Consider the following 12,107-nt stretch of genomic DNA (forward strand, 5'->3'; position numbering starts at 1 on the left):
ACAGGCAGTGACTAAGGTGCTAGGTGTTTACATATATCTTCACCCATCCCACTGGTTCTACCAGGTACTAGGCACAGTGCTGAGCAAGGATTTTACACACATTTTTATTAAAAACAAACAAAAAAGCACCGCCACCACCTCAAAATGACGCTGGGTCAGGGGATGTTATTACTTGCATGTAATGGGTGAAACCATTGAGACACAGAGAGATTTAGTAAGTCATAGTCACAGGTATTAGAGACAAAGATGGGATTCAGAACCCATTTTCCATTTCTCTAGAGACATTGCTTTGCAGCACTCAGTTGCGAATATACTTTTAGATAATTCCCTACAGGTTGTTAGCCTTCCTTTGACACTTGAAGAATAAACTCAAAAGATAAAGATGGAAGAAGGTATTTCCAGGCAGAGAGAACAGGATAGTTAGAGGCATCAGGCAGGTGAGAGAGACACTAGAAAGTTTCAGAATCTGTGTCACTAGTGTGGTTTGAGTCTCAGAGATGAGGTTGAGAAGTAATTAAGAACCAAACTGTATTTTGTTTTCTTTATGGCATTTGAAGGTGTCCAACTAAAAAGAAATTATTTGCAAAACTTGGCTTTAGAGTTTTCGCAGGTATTCATCTATATTTCATGTCATTCTATCATCAATATCCGCAGGTATTAATTTGATTATAACAACAATTTAAAAGTCAGGAATGCAATAGACATTCAAAACATACAGATAAAAGTAAGCTGTTACTGATTCAGGTGCACTCTGCTTACAAATCAACAAGCACCTATTGGAATTTAGTCAGCTGTACCTCGAGGGTGTGGGTGGCCATACCAGGAAATGTACCTTCTGGTATAATCAGCTTCCCTCCCACTGGGCCAGTTCTGTGGCCACCAAGCCTGCAATTCCAGTGGGGGCCACCAGGTGGCAGTGGTGCCTAAGACAGCTTAACCCTCAAGGCAAGGTTCCTCTGCCATGACAGTTGAGAGCATGCCACAGTTCCATGGCAATATGGTGTTTTCCTGATTTAAAATATTCTTCATAAAAGTATGCTCAGAAATTTGGTTAAACATCAATGATCTCTGTTTTCATTTTAAGATAATAAAAACTATCCAAATCAAGACTAAAAGTAAAGTTACTGCTTGACTTGATTTGATCCAACTGACGTTCTCCCCCCATCCCACTGCCTCTCGTTGGAAGCTCCATGAGGTCAACAGCTCAGCATACTGGGCTCACCACTGGATCACAGTGCCTGGAATATAGCAGAAACCAAAGCCAACATCTGTTCAATGAAGAGCCCCACTGTTCAGACAAATATTTGTCCCAGTCTTAACTTGGTCAATGATCAATGGGGGTGACCTTGGACCTGGTATTTTGCCTCTTTGGCTCCTGACTCCCTCATCTGCATGATGAGGGTAGCACCACTTATTCCCCAGGGGTGTTGGTGGGGATTTAATGAGATAGTGTGTGCAAACTATAATTCCAGGCATGTAGAAGGGGCTCTGTAAATAGTAGCTAATGATTGCAATACTAATTCTAACAGTCATAATGAAATTATGGCATTGTTGGTAACGGGAGAGATTGCACCTCTAGGAATAAAAATCATCTTAGCCATAATATTTTATGGAAGTCTCTGAGGGAACACATCTCTTCACAAACCTCTCCGGTTTGAGAAAAGAAGGGCTCTGGAAACAGACCTACTGTGGGAAGGGGCAGCTGAGAAAATGCTGCTTTTCTTTGTCACCTCTATGTTTACTGTCACTCTCCTTCCCTTCTTACCATTTTGGCCCAAATGTGGATTAGAACCTTTTGCTCTTGCTGCCCTAAGCACACCCAGGAGATAGGTCCTCTCCAAAAGGTCGTGTTCACCTGGAGGACAATCTACTGGGAAATAAACCAGGGCCACCTGCAGAGCTCTGGAGCTGCCATGCTTCCCAGCCATGGACTTCTGGTCCCATCTAGCTCCCAGCCATGGCCCGTTGCTGGGGACCTGCCAGGAGGAGCCATCTGTGCCCTGTTCTTTCTCGACCCTTCCTGCTCAGAACCACGGGGAGGACAGCATCCCAGACCTTCCAGTAGAAACACAGGGGTGGACGGCCCTGAAAGCTCTCTTGCGGCAAATACTGCCACTCTCCCATTTCTCCACCGGCCACTCAGCACAGAAAGCTGAATTCTAGACTCAGACATTCCCTTGGGGCAACTTCCCCCCTGCTGTCAAGGTCAGGCCCGGGTTACTTCTCTGCCCTCTCTCAGAGAGCTTGACCCGCCTGGGGTCTTGCAGCAAGGACTCTGTTAAGTGAGCACAGGCTGCTGGATTTAAGCAACTTATTCCCTGGGAAAGGAGCGAGTCCCCACTGTGAGCACCTCTGCTGAGCACGACACATCTCTCTTTCTCAATAATTTTTTTTTTAAAGGCTTGGCTTTTAACATATCTGATGAAGCTGCCCCTTGGTCCTCAGATCTGCATCCACTTTGAAGTGACGCCCACGCAGCTGCACTGCTTACAGTGTCCCCAGAGTGAGAGGCCTTCTGTGGCCGCCGCACAGGGAAATGAGGGGCCTCATTCTCCCTGGAACACTGGTCTCAAGATGTTTTTGCCTGGACCAGCATGGGAACTTGATAGAAATGCAAATTCTTAGGCCCCACCCAGACCCCACCCAGACCCCCTAAATCAGAAGCCCAGGGAGTGGGGCCTGGATGATTCTGATGCACGGCCAAGTCTGAGGACCGCTGATTTTGACAGAGCTTATCACCATCCACACGCATCGTAACTGGCACTGATTTCCATTGCTGCCATTTGGATCTTTCTGCTGAAAAAAGGCTGGGTTTATTTGCTACCTTCTTCCTAGACCTAGTATTTTGAACATATAACACTACTAGAAATTCTTTGAAAAACTTGTTTTCTAGAACACCAGTAGAGTTGGTAATTTCTCCAAGTCCAACAGCTCCACACGTGTCAAAGGCATCCCAGGACACTGGAGAGGAAAGCATGGGACAGGGGGTCACCCCCCAGAGAAGAGACAGGGGTTTGGGCTCCATTTTGATTCTGGAATCACCCACCACCTCTCCGGCTTCTTGGTTTCTAGGTGGGGTTTCAGAGGGACCCCAGCCCACTCCAGCCTCACTAAGCTGGGGGATAGGAGGTACTCAATGGCCACGGGCCCAGAGAGGAGCTCAGCCACACATTAAGCTATTCCATGTAAGTCAAATGGGTAGATGACGCATATTATACTGTGTTAAACCTCTGAAAATTGTCCAGGTGCTTCTTCACAGCCATGGTCCCCCCAGAGTTGGGCCCTTTGTTGTTGTTGTTGTTGAATATGACAGAGTATAAGAAACCCAGCGCACCCCTTCTGGCCAGGACAAATCCTGCGCACGTCTGCTCCTGCCGCAGCTGTTAACACCCATTACACCGCATAGCAGGGCTTCACAATTAACTGGTCTTTCCTATTATTCTTTGTAATTCAACACTTCTTTTCACAGTGGGATTTTTTTCTTTATCCTCTGAGTTGGAATAAAAAAAAATAAAGCTAATAATGAGAAAAATCTTGGACCATGGGCATGTAAATAGCACATGGAAGTCTTGCTGCATGTAGGGGTAGGGTGACTGCCCAGAGAGCCGTGGGAGTGGCCAGCAGACCAGCTGTGTCCCTGGCATGGCACAGCTGGGACCAGAGTCCTCTGCACCCAGGGAGGGTGGGAAATACCAAGGCCTGGAGCAGGCAGTGGCTGTCTGAGTTGAATTTCAAAGGATGTTCTCGCTGCATATTTCTTACAGAATCTACCATGTTACAGACAAAGCCAAGGCCCCCTTGAATCCCCTCAGTAAGTCCTGTCCCCACCTCTATTCTGGGCTACAAGTAACCACTGATACCAGGTTATATATGCTGTTAAGGTATTCTATGAATTTACATATACACATATGTACTCATGGAATATATAGCAATTTTAAGTGCTTTTAAATAAATAGGATCATTCTATATAAATTATTCTACACTTTTTTTTCTATTAAATGTGTTTGGAAAATACACACACACACACACACCTCCCAACTTCAGGGGAAATTAATTTTACACTTAAAGAAGCATTGCCAAAGTAGTAGAGTTCCCATATACTTTTAATGCAATTTCCCCTAATGTTGACATCTTACACAACCATGGAACGCTGGTCACAACTGAAAAACTAACATGGACACGTGACTATTAACTATTCTCCGGATTTTATGTATTCAGATTTTACCAGTTTTTCTATTCTTATCCTTTTTCTGATCCAAAATCCAATCTGGAACCTCACATTGCCTTTAGTCAGTATGGTTTTTAAAGGTCTATTCTGGTGGCTCCGTGTGGGTTCAGACTTTTCCTGGTTGTACTGACATCAGTTCCCCCGACCCCCGCCCAACTACGGAAAATGTTCTTCACATATCCGACTGCCACAGTCACCAAGTTTTATGTACCATAGCCCTGCCCTCTGCTGATCCCTAGTATCTGTGCCTTAACTCACATTCTCCATGAGAGATTTAGACTGTTTTGTTCTCAGTCCTATATCAGTGCATTTAACACAGTAAGCTTTCAATAAATATTTGGGTACCAGGTAAGTAGATGACTGTGCTGGTGGTCTCCTAAGTGGCCCTCATGTTTCTGATTTCTCTCTTTCCCCCTCCTCTCCTAATTATGGTTAATCTAAAGTGCAGGCTCAAACCTGACTTTAGATTAGCTGCGGATGGTGTTTCAAGGGTTCCACGGCGACATCCTGGGCTCTCTTTCATAGGTCTCCCCCTGCTTCTTCAACTCCAACTTTTTGCTGCAACCAAACATGGGCCTTCTGAACTTTGCCCACTTTCTCTGGACCTGTGTCTCTGGACTTTACCCTCCACCCATCCCATTCTGCCAGAGACCTCTCCTGTCTTCCTGGACTCAGTACCAGAGATGACTCATTCACGGGGGCAAGTCCTAACCCCTTCTCCCTGCTCTGTGGAGACCAACCTTCATTCTTGGGGCTTAACCCCATTCACCAGTGAGGTCTATTAAAGTAGGGGCCCCCAATCTCCAGGCTGCAGACTGGTACCAGCCTGGGCCTGGTAGGAACTTGGCCACACAGAGGGAGGTGAGCGTGAATGTAATGTGCTTGAATCATCCTGAAACACACCTCCTTCCCAACCCCCCCATCCACGGAAAAACTGTCTTCCACGAAACTGGTCCCTGGTGCAGAAAAGGTTGGTGACGGCTGTATTAAAGCACAGAGAACAGATGGCCTCCTTCTTGGTGGTGGTAATTGTCCCTTGGGCTATTTATTTCTTATTCCCTTTAACATTTCCTGTGTTTGAAATATAGAAGACACTTGATTAAAGCCTTTAGTGAAGAAGTTCAACTTTATTTGCATATTTTTATGTGATCATAAAATGCTCATAAACTCACAAATTAAAATTAAAAACAAGGTCTATTATACAACCGTTTTAAGAAAAAATGTAGTCATTTTACCTGTGCAACATCAGTACCTTTTCATTTCTCTTTTTACAAATCCTTAAAGTTGACTTCTAGGCAGTGGTAATGCCCAGGAGTCATGAAGGGGTTTAACATCTTTCCTGTCCTTATCAATCATCAATCCCTGTGTGTGAAGACCCGCTAAAGAAACACTGTGCTTGCTCTGCAAAGAAGCTCCAACACAAATACCTTTGCACTTCTTCCCTGTCACATCCAACTAAATTGATGCCTTTAATTCTCCCCTATTTATAAAATCAGGAGAAACTTACTTTCAAAGGATTGAAGACTGTATCATAGAAGACTATTCATACATATAATCAATTAAAAGAATGAAGAATCCTCAATAACCACTTTGGAAGAACCTGTAAACCCCAATGTTCATAGCAGCACAATTTGCAACTGCCAAGTATTGGAAGTAACCTAAGTGTCCAACAGTAAATGAGTGGATCAAAAAAACTATGGTGCATTTACCCAATGGAATACTATGCTGCAGAAAGAAAGAAAGAGCTACTACCCTTCATGACAGCATGGATAGAACTGGAGAGCACTACGGTAAGCGAAATAAGCCAGGTGGTGAAAGATAAATACCATATGATCTCTGGTATAAGGGGAACCTAATCAACGAAACAAGCAAGCAACATATAACCAACAACATTGAAATAAAAAAACAAACTGACAGTAACCAGAGGGGAGGAGAGAGGGAGATAGTGGGGGAGAAGAAGGAGAAGGGTCATCAAGGAACATGTATAAAGGACCCACGGACAAAGCCAAAGTGGGGAAGGATTGAGGGTGGGGCAGGGAAAAGTGGGAAAATGGAGACAACTGTACTTGAACAATTTTTTAAAAAAGAATGAAAAACTAGAAAATAATTAGACCTCTCCCAAAAAATTACCAAAGGGAACAAATCACGTGTGAACTGTGTACGTCTTTGGGGGATGGAGGTAGGGATGATATTTTTTTTCCCCCTTCACCTTTAGAATATTTGTGGTTTCATGAAATGAACCTATATTCCTTATTTGTACAGTAGAAAATAATTTTTTAAAAATGTAAGAATAGATATTGTGGTTGATGTACATGATAGAAGATATTTTCTACTCTGTTAAATAGGTGGAAAAAAACCCCACTTATTGCCATTACCTATAGTTATTAGAAGGCATTTGCTTTACCATTAGATTGGTTCTCTAAGGTTATCTATAAGCATTAATTAATTCTTAGCTGTGATTTAGTCCTTGACATGCCTTTGAACTTGAACATATTTAGCCACTCAGCAGTTTGGGCAGCTATTAGATCCACACCCTATTCTAACCTTCATGCTGATCAAACTACTTTCAACCACTAGGTCATAAATTAACAAGGGGAACTAAAGAAAATTCAGTGCCAAGAGCCCCAATACCCTGGTGCAGAAACACTGAGCTAATGTTCTGGCAATTCATTGAAACAAGATGACAGCTAGACACCCACTAGGCCAGTGGTTCTCATATTAGCTAGGGCTGGCTGCATTCACCACCCAGTTCAAATGGTTTCCATTGTCTCATGGAGGTTACCAAGATTCAGCACAGGATGGTGCACTTGGGGAGGAAAATCAAACCCCAGTAATGCCAGATGAGGGCATATCTGAACCCACTATCTTTATCCTGCATCTATTAGCATCTTCATTGCATCAGCTTTGCTTTTCTCCCTTTATAACAAAGATATTTAAGATTATGCCCAAGCACAACTTAAATTGAGTTCCATAGGATTCAATGATAATTGTTGGGTTCATGGTTTTTTACATTACTTTCTGATAGTTTATTATTTTTTGGTAATTTTCTCTAGGCTGTAGGATTTCATTTTTTATGGAAATATTTCTTAATTTCCAAGTATTGACAATGTTTTAATTGTTTATTTCCAAATTATCATGTAATTATGTGGCTTATGAAATTTCTACTGTTGAGTTCTTAAAAAGATTTATTAGTGGCCAAGTGCAATATCATTTTTACTAAATGATCCCTTTGAGTGGAAGAAAGAGTGGATATTCTGCAGCATTTGTCACGATAGCCAAAAGGTGAAAGCAACCCAAGTGTCCAACGTGGATACACAAAATGTGGTATATCCATACAATGGAATATTATTTAGCCTTCAAAATGAGGACTTTATGTTAAGTGAAATAAGACAGTCACAAAAGGATAAATACTGTATGCCTGCACATATTTCAATATGCAATTGGCACAATGGTGTTCTTATGGCAGGAACTCATTTTATGTTTGTTAATGAATATACCAAAATGATACCATTCACTGTTTCTCTCCCATGACTTTTAATGCAATGTTTCCTTCATGAACACAATTTCCTCTAACATTTGGTCTCCCTCCACTTTCTTTTCTTCCATTCAAAACTTTTATCAACCACTTATGAATTCTAGAGCACTCACAGCCCTCAAAGACCTACAGTTCAATACGCTCTATGAAGTCTATGTTATGCAACATAAGAAATGTACTGAATGATACTACAGCAGATAGAGAAAGAGGAAGTCATCTTTGGGTCATTCAGATACTGTGCTTTACTTGTCTGTGCCCCAAGTCCATTCTTTAGCCATAAGTATCACACTTTTGCATCCCTTTATTGTCTAAGAGAACGACTGGGGATCTTTATGGGTCCCTTCCTGAATTTCTGGTTTCTTAATGCAGGCTGTGAGTTTAACTCTCCTGTTAATTGGGTCCCTTAACTTTGCTTCTTGTTGTTTCACCAAAAATCAAGATAGTCACTGAACTCTCTAGTGAAAACTCTAGATCTTCTATGCCTTCTGTCTCTTCTGTTTATGAATCAGACTTATGGTAGCAGGGAGTAGTCACTGAAGATTCCCTAGTTATTTTGGCTCCTCTCCTTTTGGGCATAGAGTAGAACTATACTTCTCCGGCCATTTGAAGTTGATTGTGGCATTAAGATTTGCTTTAGCCAATGAGGTGTGAAAGTGACATGTGTCACTATGGTTAATTCTGCTCAAAAGCATTAAGGGCTGTGGTGTGCTTAGCCAGGTTCTTTTTGCTTTCTCCATGGTGAGCAGCTATGTTTCAAAGACTGGAGACTTCCTAAACCTAGATCCCAAAGAAAGAATGGTTTTGAGGACCAAAGCCTTTAACTAACCCTCAGTGGACATGGAGGCTTTGTTACTTTGAACAATTGAAATTAGGAGTTGCTTGTCACCACAGCAAAACCTAACCTACCGTGACTAATGTGGAGTGCTTAGGAGAGCAGAGTTTGCAGTTCAGAGCTCACAAGCAATGTGGACCTACTGAAAGTCATGTGGTCTCTCAGAGCTTCCTTTCCTTCCTCTGAAAAATGGGAGAAAAAATGCTTATCCCAAAAGGATTACAGAGGGTAAATGATCTGAGAAATATGAAATACTGAAGTACTTGAGCATGCTCGATAATGTAAGGCAATTGTTCTTGCTATGATTATTAAATGGTGATGATGATAATGATGATGGTAGTGATGATGACATTTATTCACCACTAACTATCACACACTATTCTCAGCATTTTATATATATTAGTTCATTTAATCCTTACAACAAGTCTATGGGGGTAGGTACTGATATTAATATGCACTTCATATGAAGAGGAAGAAACTGAGTCCCACAAACTTTGCTGATGTCATCTAGATACTGACTTTGGATTTGAACCAAATCCAGAGCCCATGGCCTTAACCCCAATTCTATATGGCCAACTGATCAATATGTGCTGGGTTGAGTAGGAGTATCCCAGGAGTAAAATCAACAGAGCCTCAAAACCTGGCACTGTTGAAAGTGCTCTCGGTCTGGACTCCTGGTGACGTGCCCACCCCAGGAAGACTGGGGAAGAGGTGTTCATCTCAGGCCTGTGTCAGCAGCAGAGCCAAGATTAGGGACTTCTGAGTCTCCATCCCCAGATTTTTATGTATCCAGTGGACCACCCACTCTCTCTGCACATTAAATTCTTGGTAGGAACACCTTTACCTTCTCACACCCTCTAAGCTTTGCCATAGTAATAGAGTAATTTAGAGGTTTCCACATGCATTCTGCCATCTGAAAGGACAATAAATTAATCACGCCCTTGGGCACTGTTGAAACACACACACTTAATCTCTTACTAACTTGCCAAACTTTCCTTCCTCGCCATTGCTCTGCTCCTATCCCTTCCATCAGTTCAGATGTTTATGGTTCCCAAAGAAATATTAAACCAAATATTTATGCACTCATCTGAACCACAGTTCAGAGAAAGCAGTGTAACAAAATCAGCATTATGAACCTGGAGCTATTCCCATTTGGAAGTTATAAACACGAACAATTGAACGATTTCTCCCTGGAAATGCATGTTGGCTGCCCTTTCCCTGAGAGTTTCAATGTTTATTCTTATTATTCTTATAATTCAGGACAAAATTTAATGTTAAGTCTGATGTTTGGAAACACAAGCAGTGTTAAACATAAATAAAATTTCAATCATTTCCAATTGAAAGCTCAACATTCTATTCTGCCTTGCATATACCCCTGTTAGAGGGGCTGTGCATGGCTTTTAAGTTCTTCGTTCCCTGAAACAGCTACTATCTCTCACAGCTGGATTGCCCCTGATTAGAACCGTTCAAAGGCCGCCCACACCACCACTTTCAGGGAAAATTCAGGCTCCCTCAGGAATGCATTGGAGGCTCCCTATGGCCTGTTTCCTGCCTCTGTCTTCAGCCTCAACTGTCATGGTGTTCACACACATCCCCCTGTACTGTTTTGTTGCCATTTCCCCAAAAGTACCACGTTTGGACCTATCCCTGTTTCAGTCCTGGGATTACTCTCTTCTGACTCAGAGGCTCCCATCAGAAAGCTGAGCCTGGCTAATTGGATCATCATTTAGGGAAGCCTGGGGTTGGGTCAGGGAGAGACTAAGTCAGCTGAGGGATGTGGACTGTTAAAGTCTTGTCAGTGTGAAAGTCGAGTCCACTGTTTTTGGGAAGACCCTTTGGGTGGTAAGTACAGACCTTGACAAAGGAAATATCCTACTAAGAAAATGGATATACTTAGGTTTATATGAAGAAAGTTTATGCGCAAGCATGGTGTTACCACTCTGCAGCTGATAAATTAACCTCTTCAACACTACTAACTCTTATGTCTCAGGTGTGGTCTCCAGATTATGCTCTTCTAAAAAAATATCACAGCCCCCTTTCCCAATGTACCTGATAAGTGGCTTTAATTCACCAGAATATTACCAAATGGATATTGCTATGTCTCATTCCTTCATCGTCCCTCAATTCTCTGATCACATTCATGTCTTCAGAGGGGTCTTCCCTGATCACCTTATTTTTAAAAAATAGTGGCTCCCTTCCAACATCCTCCTCTATGCCCATTGCCCTCTCCTGTTTGTCTTCACAGACCCCATCACCACCTGACATGGTTATATGTTTGTTATTTCTATTTACCATTAAATTATATGCTCCATGTTAATGGAGACTTTTGTTTTGCTCATTGCTGTAAACAGTACATGATGCACAGTAGACAAATAAATAAAGAAGCTATGTAAAGAGCTGAAGTGAGAGACCATATTAAGGAAAGAAAATTAATGCATAAATCAATGCACACGCACAGCAACTTTTGTTTCAAGATGGCTTATCAATTTCTGGTAAGGACCAGTTCTGCTCCTTGGGCGTGAGTTCTGAAAGCTATACAGGCATCCTACCAATAGCGTGATTCTGAGTGATCTTCCTAATTAAATGATCCCAATGAGACCCCCATTTTTAAGAATCAGCAGCATGTGCCTTGAAAATTAACAGGACCATGGATGAAATGGATCAATCTGGATAAACATCTTTCTTTTTCTGAATCTTATGGTTCCCTAAACCATGGTATTTCCAAGGAGGCCTAACAAGAAATAATCATCCAAGTGAACTCAGTAAAGGCTTTGGGAAAACATTTCAAAAGATGCACAATAAATGAAAGGATCTTGGTGGGGGATATGTATGGTCGTGAAGTTCCTCTCACGTCACAACGACGAATCCTCTGAAACAGCCATGGGTAAGCACAACTGCCCCACTAAGTGCCTTGTGGGGGATTCTTCCTGGACAGATGATGGTGTGTAGTGCATTCTGTCCCAGGGATACGGGGCTGGGTAGAGGCCATATGAGGTAGGAACCCAGGAGGAAGCACACATTTGAGAAAGAAGCGAAGTGATATGCTCTGTATAAGATGAACACCATAGAGCCCCTTAAGTGATTGGACATGTACAAAAATGGGGCAGGAGGCACAGTTTTGGACATGACTTCAAGTCCTCAGAAGAGGAGACTGGCTTAGTTTTGCTGTATCAGGAAGGTCAATCAACGTGCTACTGAACAGATTTCAGCTCAAAAGAAGGACACTGTCCTGAGGTTGAAGAGCTTTAGCCAGAGGCACCGGCTGCCTGGTGATGGAGAAGGCTGCCCCTGAGGTGCCAGGCTTCCATTGCTAGCTGGTAAAGATGCCGCAGAGGCAATAGAGACAAGAGACACTCTGTGGTGGTTTCTCACTTCCAGCTGCTGTAATTCCTTAAGTCTGAAGCTTGGAGCAGCCCTGAACATGTATGGATCAGAGCTGTGTGGGCAGGCGCGGGATGAAGCGCTGCCCAGAGCTCTCCGTTTAAACTCAACTCAGCTACTTTCTACCCATC

General features: G+C 42.6%; 1 protein-coding gene across 3 annotated transcripts in view; it reads right to left on the minus strand.

The window, feature by feature from the left end:
* CDH13 (cadherin 13) overlaps nt 1-12,107 on the minus strand; it is a 983,248-nt gene that overhangs the window by 478,245 nt on the left and 492,896 nt on the right. The window lies entirely within an intron of this gene.

Source organism: Pteronotus mesoamericanus, unplaced genomic scaffold (genome assembly GCF_021234165.1).
Source record: "Pteronotus mesoamericanus isolate MK-2021 breed Mesoamerican mustached bat unplaced genomic scaffold, CSHL_Meso_final contig_52, whole genome shotgun sequence".
Taxonomy (NCBI): Eukaryota; Metazoa; Chordata; class Mammalia; order Chiroptera; family Mormoopidae; genus Pteronotus; species Pteronotus mesoamericanus.